Raw genomic sequence first — 17472 nt, 5'->3', positions numbered from 1 at the left:
CACGACATACTGCATGGGGTTAGGATACTGTTATGGAGGAAGTACTATACCAGTGGCTCTGCCATAATCACTGTTATTGGTGGCTTAGCCACATATACTATTACTGGTAGTTTTACTGTGATACTATTGCTGGCAGCTTTACTGCGATGCTACTGCTGGCTTTGTGTTGATCATAGTACCATTACTGATGGCTTTGTACATATCATATTACCATTACCGATGGCTGTGTGCCGATCATTTCACTGTTACTGATGGTTGTATGCAAATCATATCACCGCTACTGATGGCTTTGTACCGGTCATGTTACCGTTACTGATGGTTGTGTACCGATCATATCACTGCTACTGATGGCTTTGTGCCAATCACATTACTGTACTTATGGCTTGCCGTCATTCTGTTTATAGCTTATAGGTATCCTGTTTACGGCTCTTAGCCATTCTGACTACTAGCAACTATGCTGCAATATTGGTGTGAGGGTTGGGTGGGTCAACTCTGTCCCCACATGGTGTGTTGGGTTGGTACAGGTGGTGTATTCGCTGGATTGGGATGGTTTTGCATATTTTCACTATACTGATACTGTATCGGGCTTAGGCCCACACTGTTTCTGTATTGGGCTAAGGCCCACACTGTACTGTTCCTATTAAAGGGCTCTGGCCTAGACTGATTCTATTCTATATGCCGACTGTTTGATAAGGGATTACACACTGAGTTTTCATAAACTCACTCTCTCCTCTTATCTATGCAGGTAATCCTCAGCCATAGTTGATTCGGTGTTGCGAAGGACTCGGATGTGGCCACACAACTACATCAGCTTTCGTTTTTAGCTTTTGATTTATAAGTAACTGAATTTGGGTATTTTTATGTAAAAAGGCCTCTTTAAAGTTATAATCTTTAAATTGGAGTTTTTTTATTTTGTTTGATATAAACTGATAGTTGTAGAATAAGACGGGTTTTCAAAAGGTAATCACTTTCAAAGACACCACGTTTTCGCAATAAATAAGATTTTGGAAAATTTATAACGTTTTAAAAGTGATTAGTTTTTAATGATGCACACTTGGAAATGAACAACTCGTTTTGCAATCACCGTTTAATAACAAAATGATTAATTGATTTTAAAGATTTCAACAACGACAAGTTTTACGCTAAACACCTCAATGTGACACCGCTAGATTCAGCCATAACTCCTAGGCCGGGTTTGTGGTGTTACAAAATGACATGCAAACAATAAATTTAAAACACAACTCAACTAAACCCTAGCAACCCTACCTCACTGTTAGCATACAATTTAACCATGATACTCTCAAAGAAAACTCGCCTTGCAAAAATAAAGTCGATTGGTCCCATCTTGGCAGTATAACATGACATAAATTACAAACATTTAAATCAACAAGAACAAAATTAAATTGACCCAATTCAGACAGCAAGATCATTTTACCAATTTGAAAAACTTAAAACCCCACAAATTCAGACAACATTTAAGCATGTAAAATACCAACCAACTTCAAGTGAACTATTCTTGAACAGTATTAATAGGTGATTACTAAGCAAATTAAATCTAACTAAAACTTAGACAACTTTATGAAACATATAACAACTAAACATCATTGTAACCCTCTTAATATACAATGGTTGGTTGTCTCGAGCAAGAAGCATGCAGCAAAAATTTATAATTACTTACTAGCAAAACACATTTAACTTGTCGTAATTTGGGTAGCATGTATACAGCAACAATGCAAGCCATTAATTAGCAATAAACACATTAATTTGCCTTACTTTGGATAGAATAGTTACATCAAAAATGCAGAGCAATTAACCAACAACATCAACTCAACATTAGAACAACTTAAATCACACTCCTCAATTCATGACATCAAGGCCTCATAATTTACAACAATAAACCCTCTTCAATTACAACTTTAAAACAACATAATTTCTGCATTAAGACAACTTAAATTGTAACATTAAGTCCACTTTAATAATGTTTTCAGACAACATAATTTACAACATTACACAACTCATTAGACATTTTCAAATATACGACAAAATAATTAACAACCAGCATCCAAATCCCGTCTCAACCTTGGCATGTGCCTCTAGACTCAATTTCAATCTCGATTTAATCTAATAATCAGTTAAACCTATAGCTTTGATACCATTAAACGTAACACCCTATGCCCAATCCAATCGTCGAGTTCGAGCTACAGGACGTTACATTCATCACCGATGTGACTATGACCATTTCCATTTGAATTATACCACTAGTTAATGAAATTCATTCAAAACATGCATTAAACGTGTTAAACAATCATTGTCGAGTCTTCCACAAGCTTACGATAACTTAAATACTAACCCACGGTCAAATAAGGACCAAAGTGTAAAAAATATCTCGAAATAAAGGGTTGGCATCACAACGTGAGGGGGTTCCCCATCATGATGCGACAAACTGACTTCATGTTATGGCTTGGAGTCTATTTGTCGCTGCGATGACGTACTATTGACGTCGCATCGTCGCTTTCAATTTCTACAAATCTAATTTCTCAAACCCGCACTTTAAATCTATTCAACTTATATTCAAGCCATTACCATATTTTGACCAAATATATAGTACCTAAAGAACTATATTTGAGTTATAGTACTTATGTATTTAAAACATCACTCCTAAACATCATTTACTTCTATTCATCTAATCAATTAATTTACTAACATTACTTAACCTAGTAGGTACATGCCTTTTAACCAAAAAAAAGGTAGCTACACAAGCATTGTTGAGTCTAGCTAAACTACTAAATATTCAAGGCTATTAACTTTCATTTTTTAAGTTTTCAAAGCTTTCTCTAATGGAAACTTTCATCATACTACAGCAATTTCAATTTCAAATGAATGGGTATTGATTATTTATCGTTGTATAGCAAGGATTTGACCAATATTAAGGAAATTGACACTTTACCTTGAATATTTAGCTCACAATTAGGAAAAAAATTTCAAGCAAAACCTTTCTATTCTTCCCTGGCATATTTGGTGGAGAAGAAAGATGATAATCATGACCTCCTTTCATCTGTCCTATATACATATATATATATATATAACATCTTATAATTATTAAACACAATCTAATGGTTAAGAATGACGGATGAATTAGCTAGTGGATATCAATGGATGATATGTAAGTCATCCACTAACATAAATTCATTTATAGATTAATAATACATAAGTCCATGACTTTTTTTCTCAATTAAATCTTACTAGTTTAATCACCTTACAATTTAGTCCTTGTACTTTATCTAATGAATTCTTAAATAATTTAATAAATAATTCTATTTCCTAATATTGTAATCGTTCCATAAATTTCTTATTTCAATATTCAGAAACTCTTGATTAAAGAAATTACAGCCTCAAAATAGAGTTTTTTTACACTGATGAAAATCGAGTCGTTACATTTGACCTCAAAATCAATTTTTTTGGCACCATTGTAAATCGGGTCTTTATACTATTTTAATTCAATTTTTTGATGTCTTTCTTGATGTCACTTTTAATTTATAAATATTCCACATTAACCAACACTCGTACTAGAAATTGTATTTACTCGATCATTGATGCGATATGAATTCTGACATTATAAAATTTAGGGCGTTAAACTTCAAGTTTCCCTTAATGTGTGAGAGTTTTTCTTTCACCTCCAAGTAATTTCTTGTTCTTTTCCTCCTTTTTCTCTCTTAAATTTTGCTACCCTTATTTTCAAGGTTCCTCTCGTACTACTTCGCTAGACACAGAATTTGCAGTGCAGCAGATTACTTACTGCTAGAATTTTTGGCTTGAAGAACATACTCCACCGCACTAAATTAGATCTGGTAGAGTGGAAGGCTTCCCTTCACCATTTTTTTCCCTCTATGCTTCAAGTCTTCCATTATTCATACAATACATATAATGGAGAAAGAAAAATAACAAGTAATGTAACACCTCACACTCGACTCGATCATCGAATCCGAGAGGTGAGATGCTTCATTCGTTGTCAAAGCAACTACAATATTATTTCAATATCTAAAATCTAAATTACACTAATAATTAAGTTTCAAAACTTTTAACAACATTATTTATTCAAATCTGGGTTATAGTCAAGCTTACAAAACCTCTTATGAAACAATGGTGATAAATAAGGGACTAAACCATAAAAATTTCTAAATACAGAGGTTATGTCACAACATCAAAGAAGATTGTCTCGACACTAAGGCAGAAGCATGATGTCACAAATTCAAACGAGGTGAGTCGCGGCCTTGAAGACAAAAAGTTGATGTTGTGACTTCAATAGGGGAATGTCACGACCTTAAAGACATGGGGCTCAATGTTACGACATCAGCAGGGGAATGTCACAACTATAAAGATAGTTTTCCCCAAATTTTACATGTTTCATCACAAACCTACGAAGTACCAAACATATTGGTTTAAATGACCCAAAACTCAAAACACCTCATTTTTAGGCATTAATTCAAATGCCCAATTACATCCTTAATACATTTAACCATATTTAAACATGTGATCATATACATATTCACATTCATATTAAACTCAACCATGTCTATCATTACTTGGCATACAAGCAACGGTCTAATTCAATTTATAGTATCACATATCTACTATTAACTCATACGATCATATTCCAAAGGTAACATTTCCAATCCCTAAGCATCAAAATGGCAACTTAATATAAGAACAAAATTAAAGGTTCGGGACATGCCCCTTGCATTTAACATAATAAAATTATATAAACTTATTGAGTCGAGAGGGCTGAGTTGAATGTTCTCCATCAGTTTGTGACTTTGAGATCAACGGTACCTGGGCACGAAAATAAACAAACATACGCTGAGCACTAGGCCTAGTGGTGTTAACATGATTTAAATCAATAATTCAAATAGAAATAGATATCAATACAATCAACATGTGATCTAGCTATCAACTAATTTAAATTGGCATTTCATGTCTCATTTACAAATCCTCATACCATATTTCATTTGGCATATCATATTTGAACATATAATATTTTCTATCATCATATCACGTTTACTTATGTATCATAGCTTCTCACATAGTCCATTTCATTTTTTTCTCTTTTTTATCTCGAATCCACTAATTCTTTTTATATCCATGTCGACCCTTATGGCTCGTTTTAATCGATTCACATGAACTTTCACATGCCATCCCTTTTACTTTAACATTAATATACAAGATATACCATTCAATATTAGCATTTCATATCAAATGTCACCTAGCATTGTATTTGTTTCATGATCTCTATTAACCTGATACAGACTCAAGATGGATACACGGATCATCCAACCATCACACCAATATCTGGCACGTAGTTCCTCATCGGTATGTCTAAAGTGTAATTTATTATCCACACCTTATCAATATAAATTGAAGTAATAAATGTGCCTAGCACCTCATCGAAACGCCTTAAATATAATATGTGCTCTGCACCTCATCGATATAAGCCAAAGTAAAATCCCATACAGTAATCCTATGGCATGCCAACTATACCCGACTCTTCCTAAGACCATTAATAGGGTAACCAATGTTTTCAAGCATATATATATACATGATCTTCAAATCATAGTTTCATACACAATCTATTGTATCAAGCTCAATTCGATACATATCATTTAATACCATCATATACATACCAATTCATGAGACAAGTAAGGTCATTACGTTAATCAAGCTAGTTTGTAACAAGGCATATAAATATGGAATTCAAATCATGAAAGCACAAACAAGGATTAACTATTCGTCTACAACTCTTGCCTTTCCTTTATCTTGTGACAACCTAACGTCGTCTTTAGTTACGTCTGATAATTCAAGCATAAAAATAATATTAGTTTTCAACCAATCACATGAAAGTCACATAATCAAGCATAGTTTTCACTTTATTCATTTTAGTCTCTATATCTAAAATACTCATATTTTTTAATATTTAACATCTAATTAAAATCAACTTTTATATTATTTCATTAGGGACCTTGTATTTATAATATTTAGCATAATTCCTTACTAGCATTCAATTTATTCAATTTAGTCCTTAATGTTACAAAATTAACTATCAAGCTTAGTTAAATTTCTAATCAAATCCATCACTTTTCACTCCCTTCTAACTTTGTCCTAAAATAATCCAAGTTTACTAACTAACAATCTCTTCAAATTCAAGATTATATTCATCAATTATTCTTTAATTGAAACTTACTAAACATCTAACAGTTGTAAAATCCAAAGAATGGGTAAGCCTAATCAAGCTTACATGATCAAGAGAACATAAAATTTCAAAAGAAGAAACATGTTTACCTTAGGGATTTTCAACCAATTTTTAAAAGAAAACAAAAGGGAATTTCTTTCTTTTCTCTTTAGTTGGATGGCCAAAACAATGAAAAATGATGATAACTTCATCTCTCTCTCCACTGACTTACTATATATGTTAAGATTAATATTCTAATTAAACTTAATTAGCCTAAAATTTAACCGTTAATTATGTTTACTTAACTAATTAACTTGATTAATTAAAAGCAAGTGGAAATACAACAAAATCCACTAATTCATTGCATGATAATGGTTAAATAACCATTTGGTCCTTTCGTTAATTGCTACTTGGGTCCTAATCATTTTCATATTTAAAATTTAATAGCGATTGAACTTTTATAATTTAGTACTTGTATTATAATTAATGATTTTCGGATTTAATTTTCAGACTGTCTAATGATATATTTCCAATTTAAGCATATAAATTCTCCTTTTCATAATTTCACTAACTTTATTTATGGAATTGAGTTCCAAAATCACATTTTTGACACCGCCTAAAATTAGGTTACTAGAAGTAAACTCAAATTAACTTAAAAATTATAAAAGAAAATAAAATTAATCTAAAACCTATAAAATGTAATGAAAACTAACCTAAATGCCAAAATTATCTCCTAAAATACAATGAAAGATATACTAAAATAAATCTAAATATGATAGTTATCAGTAATTAATTTCATTGCACCAGGCTTTGCCCTATTGGCTGTCATGGTTGACAAGTAGAATGTGATGTTTTGATATTGCTTCATCCATCATTGATTCTCTCTTTGACGCCATGATGAATCTAGCGTCTTTTTTTTTGGTTTTCACATCCCAGTTGGCCTTTCCAAAAGGGTTGACTTAATTAGGCTAGTTGCAAAGAACAAGCTCATGTGATTTCGGTCTAATCATGTTATGATGCAACTTGAAGATGTCGGGATTGGCCCAAACATGAATGGCCCAAATTTATAATGAAATGTGGACATTCTATAATTGATGTTTTTTGTTAATATTTTCGTCCATAACGTGTGTGTGTGTTTCATATTCATGCATTTATATTGTGTTCTTATTTCTACCATGTTTATTTTGAGTCATATGAAATTATGTTTATGTGTTTTAGTGTTATATTTTCAACAATGCTTATGCATCAAATATCATGTTTTCAAAGTGTTTGCTATTGTATCCACAACTTAGTATAGACTTTGTTTGTGTGTTTTAAGTGTTTGTGTGTAATGCTTATGTCGCGTGTTGTGATTACATTATGGTTGTTACTTCGTTTTGTATTGGTTATAATCATGTCATATGTTTAGTATTTTAAAGTGTCTTAAGCGTGTCCTTACTTTCTTTGTGTGTCTCTTGTGTCAGTTGAATTGTGCTTTGTTTGAAAGTGAATTAACTTTCTATTTATATGTGTGTTATAATGACTGTTCGGCTAGCCATTTCAAGACTTTTCAAGCACTTTCATTAAGTCGAATGCATGTACACACTTGTTCATAGATTTAACAAATTCATGCAATAACTCCAAGTTCATGTGACCGTTCGTGTGAAGGAGTCAAGTTCAAGGATACATGCATTTTATGATTGGAAGAATTCAATACATGGTTAAGGTGCATGGACAATGGCTTGAAGGGGAGGATAACTTGACCGATCGACTTCATACATGCATGGCCTATTGCGTGAATACAAAGGGGGGATGTGCTTCCATAAATGCGGCACAATGAATTGTTCCATGCATGCACCAAAATGGGGAATGAAGTTCAAGATCCATGTCACAAATTCATGAACCAACCAACCTTTAAGGCGTCTAATAATTAAAGGTGAATATCCCATGCAAGATTCATGTTTGGCAATGGGGAATGGAGAAGACCATTGGAGTATATTCCAATCACTTGAAGCTTTCTTCTATGCTAAGAATACATGCACGATTTTAAAGAGAAGAATGTGACCGTTCACGTGTTCAATCAATCAACAATATGCATGAATGAATTCTAATTCTATATGTGAACATCATTACGGTCGAATGTGGCTATTAGGTTCCTAAGTCCTATAAATAGTTTGAAACTTGTAATTTGTAAGGTTACCTAATTTTGAATATACATCATATTTTGTGAGATATTTCCCTCTTGGTTCTTCGTTGAACTTCTAGTAAATTGTGAGTTAAGCGGGTCAGAGTTCTTCATAACTACGATTCCTTATATTGCAATTACTATATGTCAAGGTTCCACCTAATTGAACCTATTAAAGAAAGTCCTATCAAACACGTGAATTTTCCATCTATCGAGTATGGGTCTCGTTGATCTATTTTCAAGGTTCTATTTGGGTCTGGGAAATCACATGACAAGCACCAAACTTTGGCTCTCCCTGCCCCTCCTTGTGCGACAGTGCTAATGGTGATAGTAGGGACAATAGGGTTTTGTGGTGTTTTTTTTTAGGACTTTCCTTGTTGTAACTTTTGAGTTTTAGCTCATTTGTATATGACTTTTTTAATAAATAATATTTCATTTTAAAAAATAATAAATCAAAAAATTTTGAGTACACTCGTCTATACCATTTAAAAAACACATTTATTTCAATCAAAACATCGCATAGATGATGGCACCTCAAAAGCACACAAGTCCAAGAGGTACCGAGGAGACTGGCAAGGGCCTTAGGGCCCCTAAAATAGAAAAAAATATTCATTTAGGTCCTTTAAAACCATTCAATAACTTAATTTAATAATTATAAATTTAAATAGAGAAATATTAAAATGTTTAAAATAAAAAAATTAAAAACTTACATTTAAAATAACAAAGTGTTGTACCAATTGAAATAAGTCAGTACACAACAACAAAGTTGATATTAGTAAAAATGAGTCGAAACACACCGAAACAGCTAAAACATTATAGTCAATATGACTAGTACCAATACAGTACCAACTACAGTAATTCAAAAATACATACATTGCTATCATTTGTTTTCATTTACTTCACCCAACACCACCCTTTCAGTACATCTATCGCGAGCACCCTCTACCGCCGTACTTATCAAGCATCCCTCTCAAAGAATACAATGTCCGAAGAAACCATCCGACTTAGGCTTTTTCCGTCCGGCTATTAAATTTTTAGTCAAATATTTTCCTCCAGTCTTAATTTTTTGTTGGATTATTATTTTAATAATCTAGCAATTATATTTCATGTTTTATTTACATATATTATACATATTAATTTTTAGTAAATAGAAAATATCTATTTGTTTTAAAGAAATAATTCACTTATATCTATATAAAACTAATAAATTTTACAATTTTTTTAGCCCTTGATAAAAACTAGATATATGATTAAAATTACAACATTATTTTAATTAGAATATTTAGATATGTTCATTCCTTTTTTATTATTCTCATTAGTAACTTTCTTTTTCTCTACAAATCTGTAAATTACTTTTGTGCAAGTCTCACCAAGGAGATGCCAATAGTTGATGAAACAATAAGGATGGCCTCGATATGAAGTTTTGGCATCGGGTATATAGGCTGGAGAGGGACAGTTACACAAAGTTGGCCAAAATTAGTTGATTTTTTTTTGGCTTGTGCCAAAATTAGTTGACTGATAAGTTATTTTAACTATTGGATGGAAAATTAGCCAATGTAATTCAAAGCATTGGTAGAAATGAGTGTTGAGTAACTAGCGCAATTAAAATGTTCCTTTAAAAGAAACGTCATTACTAATGATTTGCTTTTAAGGCTTTTTTTTTATATGAACATTTTAAACACTAAATACTAGATTATAGACATAATTATCAATTGTAATTATAAAAAAATCATCAATAGTAAAAGAATTGTGTATTTAGATTTCAGGTTTAATTTTAAGTAAATGCATCAACCATAAAAAATCATTAAACTAATCTATTGACCTTAAAAAAAATCTTTAAAACAAAGCTTGAAAGATGAATTTTAAACTTCTTCTCTATTATTTAATTTTTTTCTTGTGTGACAGAAAGAGTACTTAAATCAATAACACAATCTAAACTGACTCCCCTAGTGGGGAGGCCTCATACAAGCATAAATCATATGTTCCCTAAATCTAGACTCATATATATTCTTACCATAAATTTTTAGAATTTTTGGTTTAGCCAATTAGTACAGTTTATTCATTAAAGACTCCCCTATTTCACTGTCCGATGTTTAGACCACCACTCACTAAAAGTCAATTATCTTAATGTACAAACTTCATATGGTGCTTCTGCTTGTTTGATTGAAAATAGACTAACTAAGGATTCTATAAATATAAATTATAACTCATAATTATTTCTGTACAATTTTTAATGATTTTCTAAAGTCAGAATAAAGGGCTTCAAAAAACAATTTTGACCTTATCTCACTAAAATTCAAATATCTCATGATATAAAATTTCTTTGTTTACACCGTTTCTTTCATGTAAAAATAGACTCAATAAGCTTTAATTCTATATCACATTCACTTTCTAATTCCATTTATACTATTTTTGGTGATTTTTAAAATCACATCACCGATGATGTCCAAAACTATTCCATTGCAAATTTTTACTCTTTTATAGTTTCTTTGTATTAACTACCATTTAAGCATACATAACACCAAAACATGTTCTTAACTAGCCATTTCAATAGCTAATTTTTAGCCATATCATATAAACATATTCAAAATGACTAAGTCTCTATACATGCCATAGGTTTACATGTTTCGAAATCACATAATACCGAGATGCCTGTACATAGTGTGAGACGAACTCCGACGTCCTTGTGATCCTCGAACTGACTTGGCGATACTATAAAAATAAGGAAAATAAAGAAAGGAAGAATAAATCTTAGTAAGTTTACAAGTAAATAAATAACAACATTTATCATAAATAATCATACTCATAAATTTCATCAAACATTAGAATCTTTAATCGCTTCTTTACTTACTCACTTACTTGTTTACTTACTTGTTTACTTAAATAACTCATGATTATAACTTACTCCTCCCTTGCTGAAATTTCTTTCTCAACTGATAACTGAGATATTCTCAATCCTTATAACTCACCTGAATTTATTATTATTCTTTTATCTGAACTTTCATGTAACATGGTCTATTTACTAGCCCGTTGAATCACTTGGAATACTAAGGATACTCTGGTGTCCTGTCTGATAATACATGCCAAAGCTATGTCCTAGACATAGTCTTACATGGGTTTTTTTCTGTGCTGCCAATGCCATATCCTAGATATGGTCTTACATGGGAGTCTCATATCGGTGCCCATGTCATGTCCAAGACATGGTCTTACGGGGGACCTCTCATCTCGGTTCCAACGCCATGTCCCAGACATGGTCTTACATGGGACCTCTCATAATCTCAATGATGCCAATGCCATGTCCCAGACATGACATTTGTATCCAATACATTTCTAATGTTTCAACGGGGCTTGTATCACTAATTCTATGTCATCTCATACTTGAGTCAACATTAAATAATTTCATGAAGTAATTACATAATTGCTGGAAAATAATAGCATTAATAATAATTATTGAAATATTACATTTATTTACCGTAAACTTACATCGATACAAAATTTGACAAAATCTAGCAATTTAGTCTTCAATCTTTTTCTTTCCCCGGTCTAACTCCGGATTTCGTTCTTCTTGATCTATAATAGAAAATTTATCTTATTTAATATTCACATTTATCAAAACAGTCCTTGACTCAAACTTTGGAAAAAATACAATTTTGCCCCTAAACTTTTGCATATTTATACTTTTGTCCCAAAGCTCGAAAATTAAACTTCATCTCTTATTCTCATGTTTTATGACATGCTGAACATTTTTCCCTTCTATGGCAACATCGAATTCCCACTCTAATACTTACTTATAAACATTAGGTATTTTTACTTATTATGTCGTTTTACTTGTTTTCACTTAAAATCGCTTAGCAAAAGTTGTTTAACATAATTTCAAGCTTCATATCCTACCATAAAACATCAAAATAAACACATTTCACCTATGGGTATTTTTCCAAATATAAACTCTAGGTTAAATTATTGCTAGAATAAGCTAAATCAAGTTACTAGAACTCAAAAAACGTAAAGAACATTAAAAACGGGGCTTGGAATCACTTACTATGGAGCTTGGAAGCTTGAAAACCCTAACTATGGATTTCCCCCTTGTAAAATTCGGCCCTAGCTTGAAGATGGACAAAAATTGGCTTTTAATTTTGTTTTTAATTCATTTTAATAACTAAATGACCAAAATGCCCTTAATGAAAATCTTTGGAAACATGCCTAACCATGTCCATTTTTGTCTACCAACTTAACCAATGGTTTAATTACCATATAAGGACCTCCAATTTAAAATTTCATAACAATTGGACACCACTAACATATAGAACTCAACTTTGCACTTTTTACAATTTAGTCCTTTTTACTAAATTGAGTGCCCAAACGTCAAAATTTTTGAACGAAATTTTCAAAAAATCATTCTGTGAAATTGTAGACCATAAAAATATAATAAAATAATTTTTTTTTCAAGTCGAATTTGTGGTCCCGAAACCATTATTTCGACTAGGCCCAAAATCGGGATGTTACACACCAGGTAGGGTCTCAGGAAAGGGAGGTGAGTCAAATTTGACCGCTTAAAAATCAAGCAATTACTAGCCAGAGCCAATCCTAGACATGCACCTTCTCATTACCACACTTCTCACAGTTATCAAATAACCTAAAGAAGTGAATAGAACAATACAACATATGTATTTTCTCATTACCACACTTCTTATTTTTAATCGAACAACTATGGATCATCTCATATATGTAACAATTATAACATTACATAATATAAATATTATAAATAATTATAAAATAGATATATAATGAGATAGGTAATTAAAATAAAATTGTCAGCCAAGGTTTCCATGGTTCTATTTCTAGAAAATAAATGGAAAATTAAAATTACATAATTTTTCACCACAAGGCATTACTTGGGTCTTCAACCGCCATCACATCTTTTCCTCGTCATGAACTCCTTTTGCAAAAATTACATTTAAATCATATGTCCATTTTGGGGTCACAAGAATTCTATGAATTTAAAAAAAATAACCCTACATGGAGATGATAGTCCACGGTCTATTTCCTATGAACCATGACCTCAGTAAAAAATAATTACATAACAAATATATAATATCGCATCTATTCTCATATATAACTCAAAACATGCATAAGATCTAAAGAATGTCACTTTCTATGTAATCAAATCATTCTAGACGAAGAAAAATTTATTTTTATTATCTATTTATACTTATAGATAGAACACAAGCTGGCTCTAATACCAATTGTGGAAAAAACGAGTTTGGAAAATGCAGAGAAAAATAAATTTAAGGAAAACCAAGAGTTTTATATTTTTTTTTTGTGAAATCAAGATCTTGGTTGTGATATCTAAAGTAATAAACACTTAATCAAAATTGTACATTTTTTATTCATCTAGGATGACCACTTCAACCGAGTAATCTTCTCCACTATCCCCAAGCTCACATCTGCTGAGTATGGGCTCGCTTCGAATCAGAAAAAAATTCTACAAAAATTACCAGTGGGGTAATTTTGTAATTTCTGTAAACTTTTGGGTCAAGTTGTAAATTAGAAAAATATCTCTAGAAATTTTCTAGAATAATCTCTTTAGAAAATTTTCTCTCTACAACTTTCTCTTGAATTCAAATGTGTGTAAATAATGACCCAAGGCTCTCTTTATATAGGGAGAGTTTGGAGAGTTCAACTATGATTAAACTTAATCACTTTTGTAACAGCCCATTCTTCAGTGGTGCCGGAAACAGTGGTTTCGAGGCCACAAATTCGACGAGTAAGTTGGTTAATATTATTATTTAGTATTTATGAATCAAATATGGTATTAAAATAAATTTTTAATTGACAATTTATGCTATTCGAATGAACAATTAGGTTCAAGTAGTATGACCCTAAAGTTAAATGGTTTTAGAAAATGAGGTATCAAGACCTCGTTTCTATAAACTAAGCTGGAAATATTTTATTAAATATTCATGGAGTGTTATTAAGGTTGTATTAAAGTTTCTTTAAGAAATTTTAATGTTTAAATGGTTAATTGCTTAAAAGGACTACATCGTAATAGTTGAAAAGTCAATCACTATTAGGTTAAAGGTGTTAATTGATTAAAGAAACATAATTTGATGGCCTTAATGGATAAATTACCCATTCTTAAGATGGTGGAGGGTTTAATCTTTAAATTCTTTTAATTTTATATGTTTATATGTTATTTTTATTATTATTAAAATAAAGTAAAAAGGTTAAAAAAATAAACAAAAGCCATCTTCTTCAATTTTCTTTCAAACTGAAACCAAGACATGAAAACCCCATTTTTGAGCTTAAAGGTTCGGCCAAACTTCAACCTGTGCATGTAAGTCCATTTGAATTATATTTTTCGTAATTTTTATATTTTTGCGATCGTTGCAGCTTAATCTAGTTAACTCGTATCTTTGTTTTCGAAATTCTAAAATGTTTTAGAATGTGCCATGGATGAATTTTAGGTGTTTGTGAAATTTTATGATATATTTTTAAGCTTTGTTGTTAAATAGACAAATTTTATTAAGTAATTTTTGGTAATTTTTAATGTTAAAAACTAAAATGTGAAATTAGTAAAAGTACAAGAACTTGCTGTGAAATATTAGTAAATATGGGTTATAAAAGAGTTCCAAACCATACGGCTAAGCTTGAAATTTAATAAAAATGGTTAATTTGCATGTGTTAGGATCAGGGACTAAATAGAATAAAAGTAAAATATAGGGGGCAATTTTGTAAAATTTCAAAAAGGTCTTAATTGCATAAAATGAATTGGTTTTACTGTCTAAATTAATGAATTGAATGAAATTATTAATTTAGATCAAGAGCGAGTGGAAAATCGAAGAGAAGAGAAAATTACCAAATAGTCCATGTACTTAATCATTGATGCAATTTAGCTAGGTAAGTTCGTATGAATGTTTACTCTGTTCTTGTTAATTAAATTAAATTTTTATTATGTTGTTTTAATGTAAATAAATCAATATATATGTGAATATATCCATATTTTGACGATATGAGGGTTATCGAGCCCCTTTGAACCTTAGGAATTCGTTGGATAAAAATGACATGTCATTAGGGTTCATGTTTCAGTGCTAGTCTTGAATGTCCTAGCAATGGCTGAGGTTCTACATTTGTTTCGGATACTTTATAGCTTATGTGAGCAGCATCGTGTAGCTTATATTCCGACCCACAGCTTGTGTGAGCAGGCTCATTTCACAGCTCGTGTGAGCAACGATGTAAAGTAAAAGGTAAGGTTATGGTTATATCTTTAGCACACTTCTTGTGAGTTTTCCCGAGCATCCAATGATATTCTAAATGGTTCAACGGGTATGAAAAGGAAAGGAACGGTAAGTGTTCAAATGAACTATGTCATGAATCTATGAAAAGGATTGAAAAGGTAAGCTTTCATTTGGCAATATGCATATGTTCATGGAAAGATTAAATGATTCAAATGAAATATGTTCACTTGGAAATGGATCATCATATGTTTAACTCAAGTGAATTGTATATATATTCACTAACTTGTGTATTAATGATGATGTTTAGACTTGTGCCAAGCTTGTGGTTATGGTTGATTTTTATGCTTATGCTTTGTACTATGCAAATGAAACGGGTAAGAAAAGGGAAAGAAATGGTAAGTACATAAATAGGATATAATATGATGATATAAAAGGATTAATGAGTTAAATGATGTACCTATATGTGAGAAATCTACTTATGTTATGGATGCATTTACTTATATCATGGATAAATACACTAACTCAAGAATTGATAATGTTGTATAGGCTTATGCTAAGCATTTGATACGGAATAGAAAGTAAGCAAATGGAATGGTTCATAAGCTTATGAAAAGTTTAGTGATTGTGTGATATGTATTATAAAATCCTATTATGTTATAAATGAAAAATATATGTGATGTTGATGGATTTACTGACTTGTGAGTTGATGGTTATATAGCTTTATAAATCTTATGGCATTGGTATAGATTTATGTTTATCCTAAAAAGTTCATTTTTAAAGTGGGATATCATGTTTAGAGATTATACGAGCTTACTAAGAATTCATTGCTTACGTAATTACTTTCCTTTACTTTAGAGATTATCGAAAGCTCGATTAGTTGGAAGTTCATCGAAGATCTATCACACTATCCAGCGATTATATCGATAGTTTTTGATGTTTTGGCCAAGGTTATAATGGCATGTATAGTTGGACTTATGTTTGATGATTAGTTGATAAGTTTGGCATGTATATGTTATTTTGGTTGATGTACTTTTGGTGCCTTGTTGGTATGGGTTAATGAGACTAAGATATGATGCATGCTTAGGTGACCAAATGGTATGTTTTTAGGGAAGTTCTAATGATCATAACTATGGTATGTTTGGAAGTGGTATTGAATTATATGAGTATGATTGAGATATGGTAAGTGTACATGTATAGGTATGTTTGATTGATTGTAATTGAGGTGTCTTTTATGGCATATTGGTTGTATGATAATTGTCTAATGAATTGGTTATTTTATACATGTTTTGGTAAGGTTTTGGTGCTTTGAGTTTGGACACAAATTGCTTTTAGGTACATGCTTGTAATTGTGATGGAAATGGCTTGAATTTGGAAAATTTCATGTCCACACGACCTAAGACACGGGCATGTGACTCAGCCATGTGTGACACACGGCAATGCGACACGGCCGTGTGTCCCTTGTAGGTTTTAAGGCTTGCAATTCAGGCTATTACACGGCCTAGCACATGGCCTGACACGAGCGTGTGAAAGCATTTTGAGAGTTACACGACCGTGTGACCCCTACAGTTCAATTTTTCTAACTTTTTCTTAAATGCTTCAAATATTTCTGATTTAGTCTTCAATTGTTTCTAAAGTATTTTTAAGGCCTTGAAGTCTCGAATAAGGGACGATAGGCATGTGATTGAATAATTTATATTATGCTTATAATGCATGAGATGTATGTTTTTAATGTTACATTTATACGGTAATGCTCCGTAACCTTATTCCGACGATGGATACGAGTTAGGGGTGTTACAACTTTAATATTAATTAATATAATATTTATCAAGATAAATATTAGATTAAATTTA

Source organism: Gossypium raimondii, chromosome 5 (genome assembly GCF_025698545.1).
Source record: "Gossypium raimondii isolate GPD5lz chromosome 5, ASM2569854v1, whole genome shotgun sequence".
Classification (NCBI taxonomy): Eukaryota; Viridiplantae; Streptophyta; class Magnoliopsida; order Malvales; family Malvaceae; genus Gossypium; species Gossypium raimondii.
This window is presented reverse-complemented; position numbering follows the sequence as displayed.